This window comes from Onychomys torridus, chromosome X, assembly GCF_903995425.1.
Source record: "Onychomys torridus chromosome X, mOncTor1.1, whole genome shotgun sequence".
Lineage (NCBI taxonomy): Eukaryota > Metazoa > Chordata > Mammalia > Rodentia > Cricetidae > Onychomys > Onychomys torridus.
In genome coordinates, this window is record NC_050466.1 from 89,084,944 (window position 1) to 89,107,495 (window position 22,552).

General features: G+C 38.1%; 1 protein-coding gene across 5 annotated transcripts in view; it reads left to right on the top strand.

Annotated features, from left to right (window-relative positions):
- Positions 1-22,552, top strand: part of Eda (ectodysplasin A) — a 385,778-nt gene that overhangs the window by 299,807 nt on the left and 63,419 nt on the right. The window lies entirely within an intron of this gene.

Genomic DNA, 22,552 nt, shown 5'->3' on the forward strand with positions numbered 1-22,552 from the left:
ACAAAATGTTGAGGTAGCTCCTGGGCAGGGTCTTTGAATCACTGTATTTCAATGTTACTGTGTCAATTGAGAGAACACTACCCCTTTGGCACAGAGGTTTATAGGAAACATAGCTCTGGGCTGTTGAAAAGCCATCTGGATTCAAAGACAGTGTGTCGGGCTACATCTGCTGATGATATGTGTCTGTAGGGGGTTACAAAGCAATATGATTTTATAAAGATGAAAATGAGATTTTTAAGCTGACATTTGTCAATGTGAGTAGGGGCAATGATTGAAACAGTTCCAGAAAGTGGAAGCAGTTGACGAGATGGGGCTAGTACTGCCTTAGAGTGAAGGATAGAGAATACCTGGGGATCATGGAATTGTCTAAGGTATTTAACCTTTCACCTAAGAGGCCATAGAACCATTTCTTTAGAAGTGATGAGTGTTTCAATGAGTTAAAAGATGACAAACCAATCCAGATCTTCTTTTTGAAAGCCATTCTTGTTATTCTGCCAAGTATGTACTGTGTTTATCCAACACATCCTTCAAATATTTACTGAGTAAATACAGCCAATTTATATCACACTCGGATACAAGCACTATAAGAATATCTGTGTTTGTTTGGTTCATGTTTATATTCTTACTGCCTAGAAAAGGACTTGGTACGTGACAAACCTCAATGAATATTTCTTGTTCCCAATGGGGGCTTTACTTCGGTAGCAGAGATAAACAAAGGACAAAGTTTGTGGTGATAAGTGCTATGAAGAAAATACAGCAGTGAAACAGGGGGATAGGGTAATGGAGTATACTATATGGTGATCAAGGAAAGTCTCTGTGATATGGGAGCAGTTGAGAAGAGACCTGTGTAAAATGAAGGTGAGCCAAGTGGATCTCTGAGGGGGGAAAAGCAACCAGAAAAACAAAACAAACAAACGAAAACTCTGAAACAGAGACTGAATGGTGTGTTTCAGGAAGATCAATGTGACTAGGTCAGAGTGAGAGAAAGAAAGGAAATGGGGGCAGACATTAAAAGTCACTCTCCAGTGCTTTTTCCAATCTTGGTCTCAACAATTCATACTCTTACAATCCCTCCTCTTTCTCGACAATTGGACTCCTGGAGCTCCACCTGGGGCCTGGCCGAGGATCTCTGCATCCACTTCCATCAGTTATTGGATGAGAGTTCCAGCACGACAGTTAGGGTGTTTGGCCATCTGATCACCAGACTAGGTCAGATCAGGCTTTCTCTCAACCATTGCCAGTAGTCTACAGTGGATGTATCATTGTGGATTTCTGGGGACCTCTCCAGCACTTTGCTTCTTCCTGTTCTCATGTGGTCTTCATTTATCATGGTCTGTTATTCCTTGTTCTCCCTTTCTGTTCTTGATCTAGCTGGGATCTCCTGCTCCCCTAAGCTCTCTTTCCCTCAAACCTCGCCCTTCATTACCCCCACTCACGTCCAGGTTGTTCATGTAGATCTCATCCATTTCTCTGTCATTGGGTGATCCTTGGGTCTTTCCTAGGGTCCCGTTTTCTAGGTAGCCTCCCAGGAGTTGTGAGTAGCAGTCTAGTCATCTTTGTTTTACATCTAGTATGCTCCTATGAGTGAGTACATACCATGTTTGTCTTTCTGAGTCTGGGTTACCTCACTCAGGATGATTTTTTCTATATCCATCCATTTGCCTGCAAACCTCATGATGTCATTGTTTTTCTCTGCTGAGTAGTACTCCATTTTGTATATGTACCACATTTTCTTTATCCATTCTTCAGTTGAAGGGCATCTAGGCTGTTTCTAGGTTCTGGCTATTACAAACAATGCTGATACGAACACAGGGACAAATAGCCAAACGAATGGAAGCACATGAATTATGAACCAAAGGCTGTGGAGCCCCCAACTGGATCAGGCCCTCTGGATAAGTGAGACAATTGAATAGCTTGAACTGTTTGGGAGGCCCCCAGGCAGTGGGACCTGGACCTGTCCTTAGTGCATGAGTTGGCTGTTTGGAACCTGGGGCTTATGCGGGGACACTTTGCTCAGGCTAGAAGGAGGGGACTGGACCTGCCTGTACTGAATCTACCAGGTTGAGCTGAATTCCCAGGGGAGTCTTTGCCCTGGAGGACATGGGAATGGGGGGGAGAGGCTGGGGAGAAGGCAGGGGCAGGAAGGGGGAGGACAGGGAACCCATGGCTGATATGTAAAATTAAAACACAAATATCCATATGAAAAAATAAAATAAATATATTTTTTTAAAAACTCACTCTCCAGGAGCCTTTACAGCCTTGTGAGCCAAACTGAAGGTCCTGCTTTCTTATTCTGCATGGAATGTGGGACTATTGGTTGAGTTTGAATAAAGGAATGACAAGATTTGACCTAGATTTTAACAGAGTCCTTATGACTTCTCTATTGAAAATGATTTAGAAAGAACAGGAGGAGGGAGATTCAAAGGTGGCAATACCCAGGCAAGAGATGTTAATGGCTTAGAACAGGGTGGAAGCAGTATAGTTGGGAAGAAGTGGTATGATTCTAGAAGGATTTTGAAGGAATGACTGATAGGATTTTGAGATTTATTAAAGGATTTGAAAGACAGAAGAAGTGGGAATGACCTCAAGAGTTTCGGCTATAAAGAAATAAATGACTAGACTTGCTATTTCGGAGGTGGAGAAGGAAAGGGAGGAGATGTGTGGAGGTGTGTAGGGAATGAGTTAAGAATTTAGCAATTAGACTAGTGGGAGAGGAAGGACGGGTAGAAGAGGGAGAGTATAGTCAAAGTACATGACATAATTAAAAGAGATTGTCTTTCTGAAACTGATCACTATGTACAGTGAATAGATATTAGTATTTTTAATTAAACAGACCAAAACATAAAAGAATTTAGGCCTGTTAAATTTGAAATGCCTGTTTAGACAAGCAAACAGATATAATTCAACACCACTGTCTCAAGACAATGAGCTGGCTCTGTTTTATACAAACATAGAGCTTTTCAGTAAAGAAGTGAGTCTCTCGGGAATTAATTTTAAATCCATAGTTATTTGATATGTTACAATACACATTTAGATTATCTATCTCAAGTTTCCCTCACAAGTGTTAAAGAAAAAGTGATCTGCCTTAAATAGTTAAGAAATTATTCCAGAAGATCAAAAACAGGACTACATGCCAAAGGTCCTAACTGCAGACATGGCAATCTGAGTTCAACCCGGAGGAGCCACATGGCAGAAGGGAAAAACCCACTCCTGCAAGGTGCTCTCTGACCTCCACTTGCATCTTAGCAGGTGCATGCTTTTACACACACATACACACACACATGCATGCATACACAGACACTAAAAAAGAGAAACACATTTAAAACATAGCAGGAAACATCAGCTCTAAATTCATTTTGGTTTTGCAACCTATAGATATCCTCAGACTGCTTCAATTCCCAAGCTATTTTACTGCTGTTTTATGTTTTATATATACAATTGAAAGCAGTGAAAACATTAAGAAGGCCTCAGAGAAACTTACAGAGAAATTTTGGTAAAGGAGCTGTGTAGATGTAACCATCTTGTTAAATAAGAAACACAGAGCCAACTGCAGAGTTAAAAGCTGAAAACCTTACCCTTCATTGCTGCTCTCTTTCCTCTCCACAAGAGATACTTCCTGTGTTTTTCTCTTTTATATAGACTTTCTATTCTGCCTTCTCATTGGTTGTAAACTCAGCCATATGACCTCCTCGTCACTGCCTGTCTGTACAGACCTCCAGGTCTTCTATGGTTGGTATTGAGATTAAAGGCGTGTGTCGCCATGCTGGCTGTATCCTTGAAAACACAGAGATCCTACCTAGCTCTGCCTCCCAAGTGCTGGGATTAAAGGCGTGCACTACCACTGCCCAGCTTCTGCTATGGCTTGCTCTGACCCCAAGGCAACTTTATTAATATACAAATAAAACCACATTTCAGTACAAATAAAATATCACCACAGAGCTGATAGATTTAAAGGCAACAGGTAAAGGTGTATCGCATATAGGGTAATGTGGTGGGTTCCTAGACTTTCATATAAGATTGACAACATTGACACAGACTTTCCTGGTCCATTGGTCTCTTAAACTAGGTAATTAGAAGCATAACAGGCATTGTCTATCTTGCCTTCAATAGAAAAAGTAGGGCCATCAAGATGGCTAAAAGAGTAAAGGTACTTTGCTGCCAAGCCTGATGACCTGAGTTCAATATTCTGTGCCAACATTTCATAGCAGTAGAGAACTGACTCCTGAAATGTGTTCTCTTCCTTCATACAAGTTCATGCATACAGACAGACAGACAGACACACACACATAGATAGATAGATAGATAGATAGATAGATAGATAGATAGATAGATAGATAGATAAATTTTGGGGATGGAGAGCTGGCTCAGCAGTTAGGAACAGTTGCTGTTCTTACAGAGGACCTAGGTTAAATTCCCCACACTGGGCAGCTCACAACCACATGCAACTCCTATTTCAAGTGATCTGACACCCTCTTCTGACCTCTGAGGGTACTTTCATGCATATATTGTACTACATTACATTCAGGCACACACACATACATATAAAATTAATTAACATAATAAATATTAACATTTCTTTTAAAAAGACATCTATCTCCAGGATTATCAAATACTTCTAACCTACAATTTTAAAATGTTTGGATTCATCTGTTTCTCAAATCTGAGTGCTCTGTAAGGCATTGATTTGTAAATAACAGTCACAAACATAAGGTTACTTTCTTTCCACTATAAATCTTGTGATGTTATAATAACTCTTAAAAATGAATTTCTTTTTGTTTTAAATTTTTATTTATATTGATGCATTTCCTGCATGTATGTCTGTCTGTGCATCATATGTGTGCTTGGCCATGGAGAGCAGAAGAGGTGTCAGGTCCCCTGAAACTGGCAGTACAGATGGTTATTGGATGGCATATGGGTGCTGGGAATTGAACCCAGGTCATCTGCACGAGCAGCCAGGGCTGAGCCAGCCTCTGTTCTACATATCTCTTAGGTTGGCCAGAATTTTCTGTAGAGTTGCTGAGTATCTGAGGTTTGGGGGTCATTGTTGTTCTATAAGAAAAGCATGATCATTCTTGATGGTATCTGCTGAGGCACAGTACATACAGAAATCTGTGTCAATATTTTCTCTGAAGACATAATCGCCGGGGTGACTTGCTTTGCCATCTCTTGAAGAGAACTACATGAACTATAGAATGTATTCAAGGGCTTATGAGGCCTTAAAATCAGATAATGTGTATCAAGAATTATGAAGGAGTTTTTGAAATATTTTGTTCTCTTCCTACAGGAGCAACCTCAGAATTCAATGAAAAAATCAATTAATGTCTCCCCATAACTATCTATCCCTGGTATTCCTATCTTCATAAGTGAAAGAAAAGTACAGGATGGTATAATAGAAAAGGTACTTGACCAAGTTACAATCTATAGATTTCAGTCCTGATATCCCCACTATATTACCTGCCTGTGATCTTGGAGAATTCATATACCTCTGAGCTTCCATTTTCTTGTCTATAAAATTGGGACAATGAACCTGGCTTAAGTCATGCAATTACTGCATTGATCCAAAGTGTCAATGGATTTTTTAAAAAGCTTTGAAAATTATACTAAACACTATTACTATGTTCTCTCAAGCATTGTTATTATTCTAGTAGACAACCATTATAATTCAGCAGTGATGTTGTATTTTAGCAAAATGCTTTCTTCTCATTGATGTTATTCCATAGAATCTCCCAAAGGAGCCATGGGTAGAAGACTCTAAGCCTCAGATGCTGACCTACCTCATTACAACAAATGATTGATCACAACTGCATATTTTCCATGTCACTTCCTCACTCTATCTGGTTGACTATCTTTGTCTATCTATCTGTCTGTCTGTCTATATATATATGATAGATAGAGACATAGATATAGGTGTGTGTGTGTGTCCATCCCTCTTGGAAATTTTTCTTATTTGATATTTACTTTTGGACTGATCAAAGAAGTTAGCATTCTTTTTGACTATTATAAATGAGTAAAAAAATAAATTAATTAAGATTGAAATGTATCCTTAGTTTTTTATTTCTTAAAATAACAATGTAATGGTGTATGGCTACCATTAAATTGATACATCTGGACATGAAAGGCTATGGCATCAAAGAAAACAGATGTTTTGTCTATACAGTTGTTAGCTAGAATTAAAAATCACCTTTATTATGGAATTGCTATATATTTATTGCTTTTCAATGATCCATCACTGGGCTACTGTCAAATGAGAGGGACTCAAATCATTCCGATAACTGATGGAGTTGCAGAGGCTTATTCACAAGATGAAGTGTAAGCCTTTGAAAAGCTTACCGTGTGTGGACTTGAAGAGGATTGTTGATTTCAGTTGTAGAATCCCCAAGGTTGCCTGCTGTTTGTGGCTGCCAACAGCTTAAGGGCCCACAGCAGAACACTCTAGAAAGTGGCTTTATATCAAATAAGATGTTAAGCAAGCCAAAATATCTTAGTTTGCTCATACTCCAAAATAGCCTTTAAAGCTATGTTTTCTTTCCTAGAACTAGCCCCAGAGTAAATGATCTCAATAGGGCATCACCATTGACACTTGGTTAACAAGCATTTTTTGAATAACAACTAATTTTTAGAATATCTCGTAAGACATTATTCTAAGCTCTGTAACTGGCATAGCTCCCAAACTCCAATTCTTGTATATATAGACTAAATTGAGCTGAATAGAAGGGGTTAAAGTTTAAGTTGTTTGTCTCAGAAGACAAATGTATGTTTGTTTTCTGTTGTTTGCAGTTCCTAAATTTTATATTGCTGCACAAAATCATGCAAACACATATGATATGGAAATAAAAATAAATGTCTAGGAGGCCAAAGAGGACTAGCGGGAGTGGAGAGAAGGAAGAGAAAGGAGACTAGGAGGGCATGGTGGGCAGAGTATGCTCAACATAGAGTACGGATTCATACAAAAACCTCACAAATAAATTGCAATTTTTATAAAAGTTGAAGTTGCTTAATTTTTATTGGATTTTTTTGACAGTGTGGAGGATTGAACCCAGGGTCTTGCACATGCTAGACAAACAGTCTACCATTCAAGTCCAGGAGTTTGGAACCAGTTTGAACAACACAGTCAGATCTGTCTCTCTCAGATCAATAAATAAACATTAATTAATGGTTTAAGCAGTAAAGAATTAGGTAAAGTAAGCTGAACATGCCATCCCAACTAGAGAAGTGCTATAAAGATAATTTGTCTACTGTTTCCCTGAAGGAGAGAACAGACCCAAATGTCCTGAGATTCTCTAACGGTCCATCCGGTCATTTTTCAATATAGCTGTTTGTTCCTCAGTATTAGGGAGACTTGTGATCTCTAAGCCAAGAGACTTGGATTCTAACCACAGTGTCATTAATAACTTTTATTTCACTTCTTCCATCTTAGTTTATTTTGATGGGTTAGAACTATTAATTCTAGCTGAAGTTCTAAGATGTCAGAGATTCAAAATCATGTAAGGAGTTTTTTTCCCAAGTATTTGCAACTCTAGAAATTCTATTAATTGTATAACATGCTGAGAAAATTCTAGTGGGGTAGGTAATTTACTGATGATATCATATTCCTCAAAAATATAGTGATATGAAAAGGATGCTCAATTACTACAATAGAAAGTCTAATTATTTCCTTCCAGCTCTGATACAATTTCTAACTATTCCTGATTTCCATAATATTGTAATATTATCTAGGCTAGTTTTTAACCAATTAGATGGTGTCTGAACAATTAAAGACTCAGGATTTTTATTTGCATGGTCAATGAGCCTTTTCATTAGCATCCATGAAGAGGCTCAGTAAGGAATAAGAGCATGCAAATGGCTTTAAGAAGTGAAGGCTAAGAATGTTAATCTGTCAGCTAAGTAGTGAAGTGTTTCTGTATAGCTCCTCAAAATATCGTAAACAGATGTTAGTGTGTAGGCAGAAGGCATCTGTTGGCTCACCCTGCCTTACTTTAGATTTTGCTTCTTAACCTTCTAGGCCTCTTTGGCCTGAAAAGTTAAGGAACTTCTACACTGTGTTGATGTTGTTGTTGTTGTTGTTGTTGTTGTTGTTGTTGTTGTTGTTTAATTCATTTAATGCATGTTTGTTATTACGTACAGTGTTTATTAATTATTGCTCTGAATACTAGGGACATAGTGGTGAATAAGATTAGCCCATAGGTTCCCTTCACCAAATTCACAGTAGATGATTATAATGTACTAAATGGTACAATGTGGTAAGCATAGGGTGTTCTTAAGCACACTGATACCTGATCTAAACTTAGGAAGTCAAAGAAGGTCTCCTAATGAGGGTAACTGAGCTACAACCTGAAAAGTGCCAGAGATAGCCAAATGAAGATTTGCAGTAATTGAAAAAGCTTTGAGTAAGAAGGCAACTTGACTCATTTAAGAACCTAAAAGAAGGATGTTGGCCTTTATTATGTTGAGGTATGTTCCCTCCAATTCCACCTTCTCTGGGACCTTTATCATGAAGGCATGTGGAATTTTGTCAAAGGCTTTTTCTGTACCTATTGAGGTGATCAGGTAGCTTTTGTCTTTAAGTCCATTTATATGATTTACTAATTTATTGACTTTTATGGAACTCGAATCCTTGGGATAAAGCCATCATGATCATGGGTGATGATCTTTTAATATATGCCTATATTCAACTTGCATGTATTTTATTGAGGATTTTTACAACTATGTTCATCAGAAATATTAGCCTGTAGTTTTCATTCTTTGTTGTATCTTTCCCTGGTTTTGATATTGGAAAACCTCTGTGGGAGTTTGTTCCTAGAAGCAACCAATTATCTATGTCTCAGCAGCCATTGACCTTCTGTAACTCTTCATCTAGGTGTGGAAGCACACCTAGATGAAGCACACCCTGTTGGCATTGACATGTCATTATGCTGGTCTTATTCAGACAATTATATTGTTGAGCATTCATAAGTGCATTTCTCCTGTCATATCCAGGGGACTTGATCTCCCAACAGGTCTCCTGGGCCTCTGTCTCTTACAATCTTTCCACCAATATCTTCCACAATATTCCCTGGTCCTTAGGTTTAGTGGTTGCATTGCAGATGTAACAGTTGGGGTTTGGTACCCCACAGTCACTTATTCTCTTCATTTTGACCAGTTTTATGTCTCTGTAATAGTCCCCATCTGTTACAAAAAGAAACTTCTTTGATGAGAGGCGAAAGCTACACTTAACTGTGGGTATAAGGCTTGGCATGTAGAAAACAGTAAGAAATTGATTCTGTTTAGGAAACTGGTAGTAGTAAGTTCTCTGGGTCTATGATCTTTCCAGCCATGAGAAGTTAGCTTACTTTCCACTACCAGGCATGAATTCCCTCCTGTTGAGCAGGCCTTAAGTCCAATAAACAGTTGTTGGTTATCCCTGAGATAACTATTTCACCATTGTGGATATCTTGTGAGTTCAGTCATTGTAGTGGTTCATAAGCTTTACAAATGGGTGAGATTACTGTTTGCTCATCTTCATTGGCAGCATAGCACCTTCTGATACTATGAAAGCCACTTCTTAGGGAAGAGGCTTCCAGGTTCAGCTTGAGTCCTCCAAGTCCCATGTCCAAAGATGTGTGTTGTTTTTAGTAATTGGGCCTCACCTTCAAATTGTGAAAGACAACCAAGGGCAATGGCAGTACCCTATATTGTTTTGAGGCTCTTCTTAGACTAGACACATGCACATAGAAGCAAAATAAATGCACTCAATAAGTTATATATATATATATATATATATATATATATATATATATGTGCATATTTATACATATATGTAATGATAATAAAGAAGAAGTCATAAATTTGAGGAGGGGAGAGGAAGGAGCTGGAGTGATATACATGCAATACTTGTGTATAAAATTTAAAAAAAAAATCAACTCTATTTCTTTAAAAGGGAATAAGAAGCTTAAGGCAGCCCAGACTGTGAGGACCCAGGCTGCCCCATGGGTATCTTTCACCTGCCTGAGCCTCATGGTCTGGGCTGATGGATATGGCTTGTATTGCCACAGGGGGTCATAGGAACCATGCGTGTTGAGATCTGAGGGCTGTGCTGAGCCAGCCCTGTCACTCACTGGCACGAGATAATTGGCCCTACCCCTCACTGAACATTGTAGCAGGAGAGCTAGTGCTGCCCCAGCCCCATGGGAGAGCTGACCCTAGCACTCCAGAGAGATGACCCCACTCTGTAACCACCAGCAGATGTGGGGGAGCTGGCCCCAATGGCATGAGCCTAGGAAAGCTGGCTCCACTCCTCGCCTGAGAGGGTGGTCCCAATGGCCTGAACCAACCAGCTCAACTACCACCCAGACCCATATCCTGGGACTTGGGTTGGCCCACCCTAACAGCTGCCCCATCTATGCCCTACTGGAGTGCATGAAGGGTCTGGTCCTGCAGAACCATAGCTGCAGGATCCCCATGACCCAGGGCAACAATAGGATATCCAAGAGTTTTGATGAGGGCCCAGTTCAGTGATGATGGTGTGCCAGAGGCCAGAGACCTTGGACCAGACCAACAACTCACTACAATGAATATTTTGCGGGTGGGGCTGATTGGACAAAAGGGTGTACTGTGTCTCACCACAGCTCCACATGCCACTAGAATAAATGAAGAGGTATTAGATGGAGGAGCAAGGTCAGTTTGGGGGGGTTGTTTGTTTTGTTTTTAATTAATTGAGGACATACTGCAGGAGTGAGGGGCAGCTATGGAGGGACTGGGAGGTGAGCAGAATTGGGGTGCATGATGTGAAATTTCCAAAGATCTAAAGGAGAAGTGATGATAGGTGTCTAGTACAAATAGATCATTCAGGGTTTGGGAATCCATTTTATGGAGCTTAGAAGCTCCTACAGGCAATGGAGAAGCACAAGATCAATGCCAAGAATAGATTATATGGCTTGGGTCTTTAAATACTAAATGCACATAATCTGATCCAGCAGGTCCACTTCTACTTCTAGATATACTCACACATGGAAAATCATTTCTCAACAAAGATGTTCTTTGCTGTACTACTTGTAATATTACAGGACTGAAAATCACCTAAATGTCCATTATTTAGAAACTGGTTAAAATGCGAAAATCTGCCACATAATAGTGTTTGTTTCTGGGAAAGAAGATCAAGTTTTTGCAGTAAGTGTGGGAGGAAACTGACTTAGTGTCCATATATTAGTATCTTTTTTGGTTTTTAGCTTACATTTCCAAAAATAAAAAATCAAATTTATTTTAAAAATAAATAAATAAAACAAGCTTGGTGGTGGTGGTGCAGGCCTTTAATCCCAGCACCTGGGAGGCAGAAGCAGGTGAATCTCTGAGTTTGAGGTCAGCTTGGTCTACAGAGTGAGTTCCAGGATAGTCAGGGCTACACAGAGAGACCCTGTAAATCAAATATAAATAAATAAATAAACAAGCAGGCATGACATGCCACTTCTCTACCCAGAGCTAAACATATTGGCAACATCTTCATAATACAATAACATGTACTAGTTAAGAGATGGAAGACATGCTTTGGTCAAGAAAATATAAATTGTTATAGCCACTTTGGACATTAATCAAATTAAATATCTGGTCTAGAATATATCTGTCCTACAACTGATGGTTTGGCAAATCTTACAAAAATGAGAATACTAGTATACAGGTCTTGAATACAAGGATTTCTCAGCAGCAAAAGGAGGAATCACTTTAACAGCTACAGTAAGTGGTTAAATTATACAGTAAATGGTTAAGTTTATAGCCATACTATTGACTGCCATATAACTATTAAAATGAATGAGTTAGAGTTCTATATGTGGATCTGAAGGACTGACAGTGTCTTTCTACTACTAGGCTTTTTAAAAAAGCAAATTCCAGAGTGATGTGTATAATAGGTTTCTATTTTTAGAAAAAAGGGGGAGGATATTTTAATCCATCAATATGTTAGCATAAAAACAGTTGTAGAAAGAAGCAGCATCAAACAGAAAATACTGGTAATCCAGGTTGAAAGAGGTTAGATGGAAACAGAATAGACTATGACATGATTATGTAGTTCTGTTATTTCAATTACAATAAGCATATATACTACTGTGCTATATAAAAACTTAATTAAAAGTAGATAAAATAGGAAGAAAATGGACTGAAATGGGGCATTAAAGAAAGAGAGGAAGCACTCAGAAGGATGCTGCTATATCATGACAGAAAGAATTGTGGGTGATTAAATTAGAGGGGAAGCAATGGAGACTAGCAGTCAGATTTAGTTAGTAAATGGAAACATTAGAGATTGCTCACGTGATTGAAAGAAGACAAAGACTTTGAGGAAGCCACCCAGGTTTCTGGCAAGGTGCTGTAGATTCACTGAGCTAATGATCAGGGGAGGATGATGTGTGGTTTTAGACAGGTTGAGCTACAGGTACCTCTGGGAAATTCAAGAGAAAACCCTATAAGCAGTCGAAGATATGCCTCTGAAGCTAAGGAAAGATACAAAGGCTGGAAATACAGATACAGAGATCATTAGCGTTAGGCCTCTCAGTTCCAAGTGACAGAGTGTTGGTCTAAACTGGTTTATAATTTTTTAAGAGAAAAGAGAAGGATTTATTGGCTCATTTAACTAAAAAGACCTCGATGAAGCTGGCTTTAAACATTGCTTAACCTTGGGGCTTAAGTGATGTCATCAGGGCTTTTTCATCTATGCTTTCTTTTATGCTGGCCTCCTTCAGGCATCTTCTATCTATGAAATGGCAAAAATAGCTGTTAGCAGCTCTGAGTTTATCTTAACAGTTTAGCAAACTCAATGGAAAGAGTGTTCTTTCATCCATCTGACTAAATTCAGTAAAAAAGATGTTGTTGACAACATTGGTGACTGTGGTTTTAATAGAGAAGTTGTGGCATAAAGGTTCTTGATAAAGCCAGAGCAAGAAGCATTATATATATATATATATATATATATATATATATATATATATATATATATATATATATATATAAATTAAAGGGAAAGAGAGAACAGACTAATAACCTGAAAATTTTTAATACCTACTATGTGCAAAGCACTGTGTTATTCTAATACTCCTAGGGATATCAAACTAATGAAAATATGGTTTCTTGGTTCTGGAACCCACAATCTTCATAGAAAAGCAAATCTTATAAGCATATTGATATATAAGGTTACAATGGCCAGTTAAATACACCTCTTGAGAGAAATATATAATATCTGTCATATTATTATGCATGCATGTAAGAATGAATAAGGTGACGTTTAAGTTGGATTTTGGATGGTTAATGGGACTTTGATGAAAAGAAGTAGAAAGTTCATTTCTAGCAAAGGGAATAGCAAGTTCAAAGGCTAACAAATCTCCTTTGTTTGCTGATTCTTCTCTTCAGCATTCAGAGCCTTGAAATAAAGACCAAGGAAAAACATAACTACTGGACAGAGAAAGTGCAACAATAGCCCCAGACAGCTAAGGGCACTTTCAAACATGCATTCTAGTGCTTTAAAAAATGGTGTTTTAATCCCAAATTTTCTCTGTATTGTCTCTGCCTTACTCTTTCCTTCTTCTATTCTCCGTACACTTGAGAAGAAAGCATTAGCAAGGTGAACAAAAGTTTTCCTTGTTACTGAATAGAAAATATGAGCTGTGTGCAGTGATTATCATTGGCAGGAGTGTTCATTCTCTTTATCTTCTACTTGCCAACCTACAGGCAAGCAAACTACAGGTAGAGCAATGCTATACTTTAGAAGCAATAGTTGGTTCTACCTCCTTAGTTGTTCAGCCTATGTCATTAACATGTTTCCAAATGAAGACAGAGCTGCTTTGGAAATGGTAAAGTACTGAGGATGCTATACTACAGCCTTATGAAACTTAGCTGTCTTCTACCACGGTCTCCATTATACAATTTCTTTAATGATACTAGTGCTGTGGTCCACTAGGGCAGTTGTTTACAGGTACACCCACGCTGAATCCTATATACACTAAGCTAAGGGTATAACCAGCCTGTGTTTTGTCAGGCTAGGTATGCTAGAAGAAAGTACCTTTATACGTATCTGCTCTCCTTGTAACAAAACAAGTCGTGGGCCTGGCCTGTTGCCAGAAAGTTCATTGTGTCATCTTTATAGATGAAATTTGGCACATTATTATCTTATATTTTGCCAGAAGAACAGGAAGAAGACTGATTTGGTAATTTGCTGTATTTTGATCCTAATCTGCTTAGAAATATGACTTCTTTAAAAGGAAATGGAAAATGTGTTTCTCATGATAGCTTCATGGTATCTCTTGAAAGGATGTTTAGTTATTGTAAATACAGCAATTTGACTCTCTCCTTGAATTCCAATATATTTCATCTTTAAAAAAATAAACTATATTGTCAACATACACACGTTGCAACCACAAATTCACAGCAGCTGCAGATACCTCCACTGGGTCTGCATAAGAATGGGCCCAGCAACAGACAGGCATGGATGGAGGAGAGACTATGGGTAGTCCTGTCCCTCACTGATGAACTTTTTGCTACAGATAGATTCAGGAAGAGGAGGAATCATTGACTTCAGTTGTGTACCTACTGGTGATTCCACAGGCTACAGTGGATGGTTCCAATCCAGTGGTCATACAAAGATATGGTTAAACTAAATGAATCACAAAACAAAACAAAATTCATGATTATGGGAAAGGGACAGGTAGGGAGTAAGGAAGACCGATGAGATGGGAGCAAGTTTGTGACAGCTGTGAAGCCTGCATGGGACTGGGCTAAGCCCTCTACATGTGGGAGACAGTTGTGTAGCTGGGTCTGTTTGAGGCACCCCTGGCAGTGTGATCAGGATCTATCCCTGCTGCATGAGCTGGCTTTTTGGAGCCCATTACCTGTGGTGGGACGCCTTGCTCAGCCTTGATGCATGAGGGAGGGGCTTGGGCCTGCCTCAACTGAATGTTCCAGGCTTTGCTGACTCGACATAGGAGGCCTTACCATTTCAGAGGGGATTGGGGATGGGGGGAAGGCTGGGGGATGGAATGGGAGGAGGAATGAGAGGAGGATCTGTGGTTTGTATGTAAAATGAATTAAAAAATTCTTTAAAAATGATGGGAGCAAGTTAAGAGGGGCTAGAGGGAGAGGGTGATCAGAATATGTTATATACATGCATGAAACTGCCAAATAACAAAATTAATAATTAAAAAACTCTCATATCTGTCTTGTATGAAATGAATACTTCCAAAAATGTAATTTTGTACTTCAAGTCACACATTAGAAATTTCTATTTTGTTTAAAACAAAAACAAAACAAAAGAAAAACACTTCTCATGTGAATCATAAAGACATGGAGGCCAGAGAGATGGCTCAGCCATCATCAAGGGTTGTCTGACAAGCAGTTAGAATGAGAGCAAAAGTATACAAGACGCTAAGAAAGCTGATATCCTAAGAATTTACATTTAGTATGGGGAAGAATGCGAACATGCTTTTTCAAATTTAATTGTATTATTAAATTATACATATATATTTATATGTCTGTACACACATGCCATAGTGTATTATAAGAAGTCAAAATACAGCTTATAGGAGTTGGTTCTTTCCTTCCATTGTGTGGATTTGGGGGATTGAACTCAGGTCACCAGCTTAGCAGCAAGCACCTTTTCTTGATGAGTCAGTCCAATAACAGAAAATTCTTTGTGTCAGAATAACTACAAAAATGAAGCCATGATTGCCTGGGAACTTACAGGCTGTTCCAGCCAGGAAAGCAGATCAGTACCTTGCTCAGCCATCATCAGAGAAGCTTCCTCCTACAGCAGATGGAAACAAACACTTGGTCCACACCCAGACAATATGCAGAGAGTGAAAGATCTTGGAAAAATGAGCGCTAATTGGACTACCTCTATCAAATCCCTCCCCTTAGAGATCATAGAGTCCCAAGGAAGAGAGTCAGAAAGAGTATAAGAGCCAAATAGATGGAGGACACCAAGAAAACAAGACTTCTAAACACAACGCATATAGCAACTCACAGAAACTGTGGCAGCATGCACAAGGCCTGCATGGGTCTTCATCAGATGGGACCCTAAAGCTGAAAGGAGAAATGGACACATGCCCCCACCCCTAACTCAGAAGTTATAACGCATATAGGAACTCACAGAAACTGTGGCAGCCTGCACAAGGCCTGCATGGGTCTTCATCAGATGGGACCCTAAAGCTGAAAGAAGAAATGGGCACATGCCCCCACCCCTAACTCAGAAGTTATCTCCAATTGAGGACAACTTGCGAAAGAAAATTTTGTTTTTCCTGGGGCTGGAGAGATGGCTCAGCAGTTAAGAGCACTGGCTGTTTCTTCCACAGGTCCTGAGTTCAATTCCCAGCAACCACATGGTGGCTCACAACCATCCCTAATGAGATCTGGATCTGGTGCCCTCTTCTGGCCTGCAAGCATGCATGTAGGCAGAACACTGTATACATAATAAATAAATAAATCTTTAAAAGTGTGTGTGTGTGTGTGTGTGTGTGTGTGTGTGTGTGTGTGTGTGTGAGAGAGAGAGAGAGAGAGAGAGAGAGAGAGAGAGAGAACTACTAAAAAAAAGAAAGAAAAGAAAATTTAGTTTTTCCAAGAGAGTCTTGCTGGAGAAGCTGCACGCCCAGCAGCAGTTGACCAACAGAAAAGGAACTCAATGGACTGGACTCATAAAGGTGTGTCGGGGCTTTTCCTTTTGTTTCTGAATCTTATTTTTCATTTTATTTATAGACTTTTTTCTCTCTTTTTACCCCACAGATCCTTAGTGTATATATTATGGCTTCCAGTTTAGTGTTTTATAGGATTCCTGAGTATGTGAATGAGTGGGTCTGTTCCTTGTGCCTTCTCTTGGGTTCTTTTCCTTTTTTTTTTGTCCAATTATGATATATTGATTTTTGTTTTATTACATTTTATTTTATCATTTTATTACTACCCCTTAGAAGCCTGCTTTCTAATGATAGACAGGAAAGGGTGGGTCTGGATGGGAGAGGAGGTAGGAAGGAACTGAGAGGAGGAGAGGGAGGGAAACCACAACCAGGACATAGTAAGTGAGAAAAAATTCTATCTTCAATAAAAGGAAAAGGGAAAATAAATAAATAATTGTTAAAGTGTTTAAAAGAATTTTAATTAGACATGATCTGAATATTGAAAGAACAACTGTGTGGCTGGATGGATAGCTTGCTCAGACTCCAAAACTTCCCTAACATCCATAATTTCCTCTTTTCCTTTCCCTCCTCTTTACCTATATCTTTCCCCTCCCTTTCCCTTCTCTTTCTGTCTCTTCCCCTTCTGTCTTCTTCCCTTTCCTCCTAAGTATCCTTGGTGCTCTCACATTGAATCCACTGTCTAATAATCTAAAGCTTTTAGTTCTGTATTCAGTGTTAGGATTTAAAAAAATACTTTTTACACGTGATTTTGTTTAACTTCAGTTAATGTTAGATCAACTTATTTTAAATTAACAAGACAATAAACTTATATTTATTTGTTGTGAAATAGGGGTGAAGTCATTCAAGACCACTGAAGTACAGTTCCAAAATTCCATATGTATCTTGAGAGCTGTTGAGCATCTCAGGGTCTCTGTTCCACTGTGGGATTATTATTGGGATTCTTATTCTTAAATTAGACAGCTGTATCTAGCATGTGTTAGCTTTTCATCACTGTGACAAAATACTTGAGCAAATCAACTTCAAAAAGGATACATGTATTTTGCCTCAAAATTTCACAGGTTCATTCCATGTTGCTGACTCCATTGACTTTAGGCCTGTGGCAAGGAGAAAAGATTATAGCAGAAGGACATGGTAGAAAGACTGCTTCTCAGCTCCTGAGAATCATGAAGCAGAAGCAGACCATAAACAAGCTATATCCTTCAAGGGATATATCCCCAAGTGACCCACTTCCTCCAATTAGGTCCCCACTTCTTAGGTTCCTCCATAAAATATGAATTGAGCCAACAATGAATTAATTCAATGATTGTGTTAGAACTCTCCTAAACCCCCGTCAGCTGGAGAACAAGCATTCAACACACTATAGCAGAGAACTCTCAATGTATTTTAGAAAGACTTCTTTCTGATTACAATGTTTGCTATGGACCTTTTTATATGGTATCAGCTGAGACGTTAGGTAAGAACTATAGAACATTGTAATTAGGAAGAAATATGACATAATATTCAAGCAAATGTTTCCAGAAGCCATCTTAAAGATTATGTAATGAATTTCAGAATATTCCATATGGAATTTAAATTTTCACATTGCAACCCAAATACATGAAACATGAAAGTGACCCAGGACACATTTGAATAACTGTTGATTGCAGATATATATTGAAATCTGATAGGGCATTAAGAATATCATTTATAAATATGAATTACTGATCAAAACTGTGCATATAATGTTGAAGATTACATTAAACATGATCTGGATTTAAGAGCTCTGTACTTTACTGTCACCCTAACTTGAAGCTAATTAGCCTCCATGCCATTTCATGGATTGTTATAAGGATCTATGCAAGTGCTATACAAGCCATAAAGTAATCTACAAAAGCTGCATGCTAAAAAAAAAAGTGTTATAAGAGTTCATTGGCTTGGCAATTTCAAAGACGTGGAGGGGATTAGAAGAGGCCTAGTATGTATCCTTAGCACATTCTGCAATGTTGCCATGAAGGGCAACAACAGCAGCAGAGCAAGCAGTCAACCTTTTCTCTAGATTTTGCATTAATTTCAGTCATTCTCTCCCTTACACTACCTTCCTTTAGTTTGTATATTTAGTGCATGCGTGCATGCGCACATGTATGCGTACATGTGTGTGTACCAGAGTGTAGATGTGGAGGTCAGAGGACAACTTTCAGAAGTCAGTTCTCCCCTTCCACCAGGAAAGTCTTGGGAATCAAATTCAGATTATCAGGCTTAGTGGCAAGTGCCTTTACCTGAGCCATCTCACCAGCCCCCTTAACTGCCCTATTTCTTCTTTTTACATGTATTTATTTATGACATACAGTGTGATGTTTTAGATTCATATATACTTTGGGTAATGATCAACTCAGTAATTAACGTACCTGTCAATGAAAACTTTTTCCTTTTTATTGAAAATAGATTTTTCCATACAATATTATATATATATATATACAGTTTTATATATAGTTTTATTTGTATATATATGTATATATGTTCCCCTTCCCCAACTCCTCCCAGATCATCCCTACTTCCTACCAACCCAAATTCACATCCTTTCTTTCTCTCTCTCTCATTAGAAAATAAATAGGTATCTAAAAAATAAAATAAAAACATAGAAACCAAAATAGGACAAAGCAAACAGAAAAAAAGCACAAGAAACACATACACACACAGAAATCCCATAAAAACACAAAATTGGAAATCATAATATATAAAGACCTGTAAGGTTTTAAAAACTGCTCAGACAAAAACATTCATTTGGTGTTGAGCATCTACTGCAGGGCATGAGGCCTGACCCTAAATGTGGTTTGTATACTCAGTGACACTCTACTGGAGAGAACTAATTTTTCCTTTGTGGAGTGGTTGTCAATTGTAGATAGCTTCTGGGTTAGGGATAGCAGCTTGTGCCCACTTCCTCTCTCAGTGCTGGAAACCAACCTGGCTTAGACTTGTGCAGGTCCTGTGTATGCTGACAGTCTCTGTAAGTGCATCAGTCCTGTTGTACTTAGATGGCCTTATAGTGATAACATTTAAAACAACATTTAAAAATTCTCTCTTCTGTTTTGAGGTATATGGTGCTTTCCTGTTAACTTTGCCATAGAACGCAAGAAACTATTTCTCCAAAGATTATACTGATTGACCATTATCTCCCCATGGCCTGAATCTCCTTTTTCTACCTGCTCTCAGGTAGCAAATCAGCTTTCTTAGATTCAACATATAAGTGGAATCATGAAGTTTAATTACTCAATTATAAGCCTAATGTGTCCTTTAACAATACCACTATAGCAGTAGTTTTCAACTTGTGGGTTATGAGCCCCAAGAGTCCCATATCAGATATTTACGTTATGATTCATAACAATAGCAAACTTACATTTATGAAGTAGCAATGAAATAAATTTATGGTTGGGGATCACCACAATGTGAGGAACTGTATTAAAGGGTCGCAGCATTAGGAAGGTTGAGTACCACTACACTGTAAGCCTCATAGTTTTTAAGAGACCTTGAGGAAGCTCTACTCAAATAACTTCTTAGTTTACTTTCTTCTATGTGAGTTCATAAGATACTTAATTTTCTAGCTCTTTTCTGTGAGCTTCTTCCATCTTTCTAGCTATAAGACCAACTATAAGAGGCTAGGGATTACTTCTACCTCAGTGTGGCAACTGGCTTATACAAATAGTCAAATAGTTACTGAATGCTTTCATATTAGAAATAAAACATGCCACAGGTCTATGTTAAAGCATAAGACCTCTTTTAATAAAGAAGACTCTATTGAAACATCATGAGATATAGAAGTTAGACAATGCCTATGAAGCCACAAGGAGTTTTATACAATGGAAAACAGTTGGCAAAATTGTGGGCTTTTATAAAAGAGAGTCCATGGGGAACTGATTTTGTGACTTTTCTAGTTCTATTCTTATACTATAATAATGATGTCATTCACAAATGGCTCCTCCAAGTGACAATACTGTACAATATTCATAATGTTCCCTTTTCACATGTAAACATAAATTAAGAAATATATATTACAATGTAAGTTATTATGCCATATTTACTATCTGCCTTAACTCCCCAATTTGTATTGCTTCTCTGGTATCTGAGGGATAATGTGGGGCTGCTGACCTTTTATTGGCACTTTTATACAACTTGGATTACATCCCCATGCTTCTCGGAGTTTCATTCAGTTTCTGTACATTTTTCTAGCACATTACCCATAACTAGACCTACTTTTATTCCTGTTCCTTAAAATCTATCAGAATGCAAATTAGAGAGATGCTATTATAGAAATAACATTACATGTGTTCCAGTTTTTAAGTAAATCATTAACCTTTAACACATTTTTAGTAAGAAAGTACAACACATTTTCATACTGTAGTTATAAGTCATTGGAGCAGTAAACTGGACTTTGGTTTCCCATTTGAGAATTAGCATTCACATTGTAGGTTTGCCATCTACTTGCCATGAAACTTTAAACATGCTTACTACTATCTCAGCCTCACTTGTCATAAAATGCCAACAATGTCAAGACCTACTTCGCTGGCTAACTGTGGCGATGAAATACAATGTTATTTGAAGAGTGGTTTTCAAAAGCCTGTAAAAATCTAAGTTGCAAATCTCCATATGTACTTGCATAGTTCTCTTTAACTGCTATGTCATTCCCTGGCTTAGGCTTGGAATCACCTTTCTTTCCTTTCTAATCCTATATAAACTCTTCAGAATCATTTCCTTGTAGTTGATCCACCTAGTAGGCCCAAGTTCACATTTTTCCATTAGAACTAGCTATACCAAGCCCTAGTTCCTAAAAGTTTTTATTATTAGGTACATATTCTTCCACTTTAATGCAGTCGAACAGAAAAAATAGAACTTTCCATCTTTTATGCTCAAAAGTCAAACTCACCTTTTGTTCTCCCAGTACCTCCAATATATACCCACAGATAATCAAATATAGAAAGATGGCTTAGGGGACCTACCAAGAGTAAGACAAGAATGCAGAGTCTACAGAAGACAGGACTCATATTCTCTAGATGGCTGAATAATTTAACCTAGGCTTTATTGGAATAGTGGAGCCTAGATATTCTTCCAGTCAAACAGAGGGGGAAAGAATCATAAAATTAGAACCAAGCCATTGACATGTTTTTTTAGGCTTCCCAAAACATCCATACCCCTTCAGCTGTTTAACATATTGGGTTTTAAGATGTATTAAAACCTTTTTGTTTACTTACTTGGCCATCTACCACATCTACTAATTAATTAGTTGTCTCTCTTGGATATGAACTGTGAATTCATAAATCTCCACACAGAAGAAACCCTTTCATGTGTACAAAATATAAAAAACACATATAAAATGTGTAGTAATATAAAAAATATATACTATATAAATAGACACATATGATATAAAAATACACAACAACAAAATCTAACCCCATAAGCAGTCTAGTACATGGATAAAACATGTTTATACAGTGGAATATTTAACAGTATTCAAACCAGAGTGTTGTAGTAACACTGTGGATATGATCAACCTTACTAGTACAATTTAAGATTATAAAAGGTAAGCTCTTTCAGGCTCAGAGGTAGACGTTTTGCTTGGTATTTATGAGACTTTGAATTCGATCTCCATCACCACAAAAAAAAAAAAATTCCCTATGTTAAGGTTGTCACCAAAAAAGAAAGCATCAATTTAGAAAGTCACCTTGACCCTACAATAAAGACTGATACTGAAAAATAATGTAAGTTCCAAAATAATAAATAGAGCCCCCACTGTAAAAACTTGCAATCAAGTTTTTTAATCTTTGTTTATGAACACATAGGAGAAAACTATAAAAGTGAAATGGGTGGAATTATAAATCCAAAGGGTTCAAGATAAAGTTTGCCTTGGTAGGGGAGCTGAAAGAAGATGAAAGCTAAATATAAAA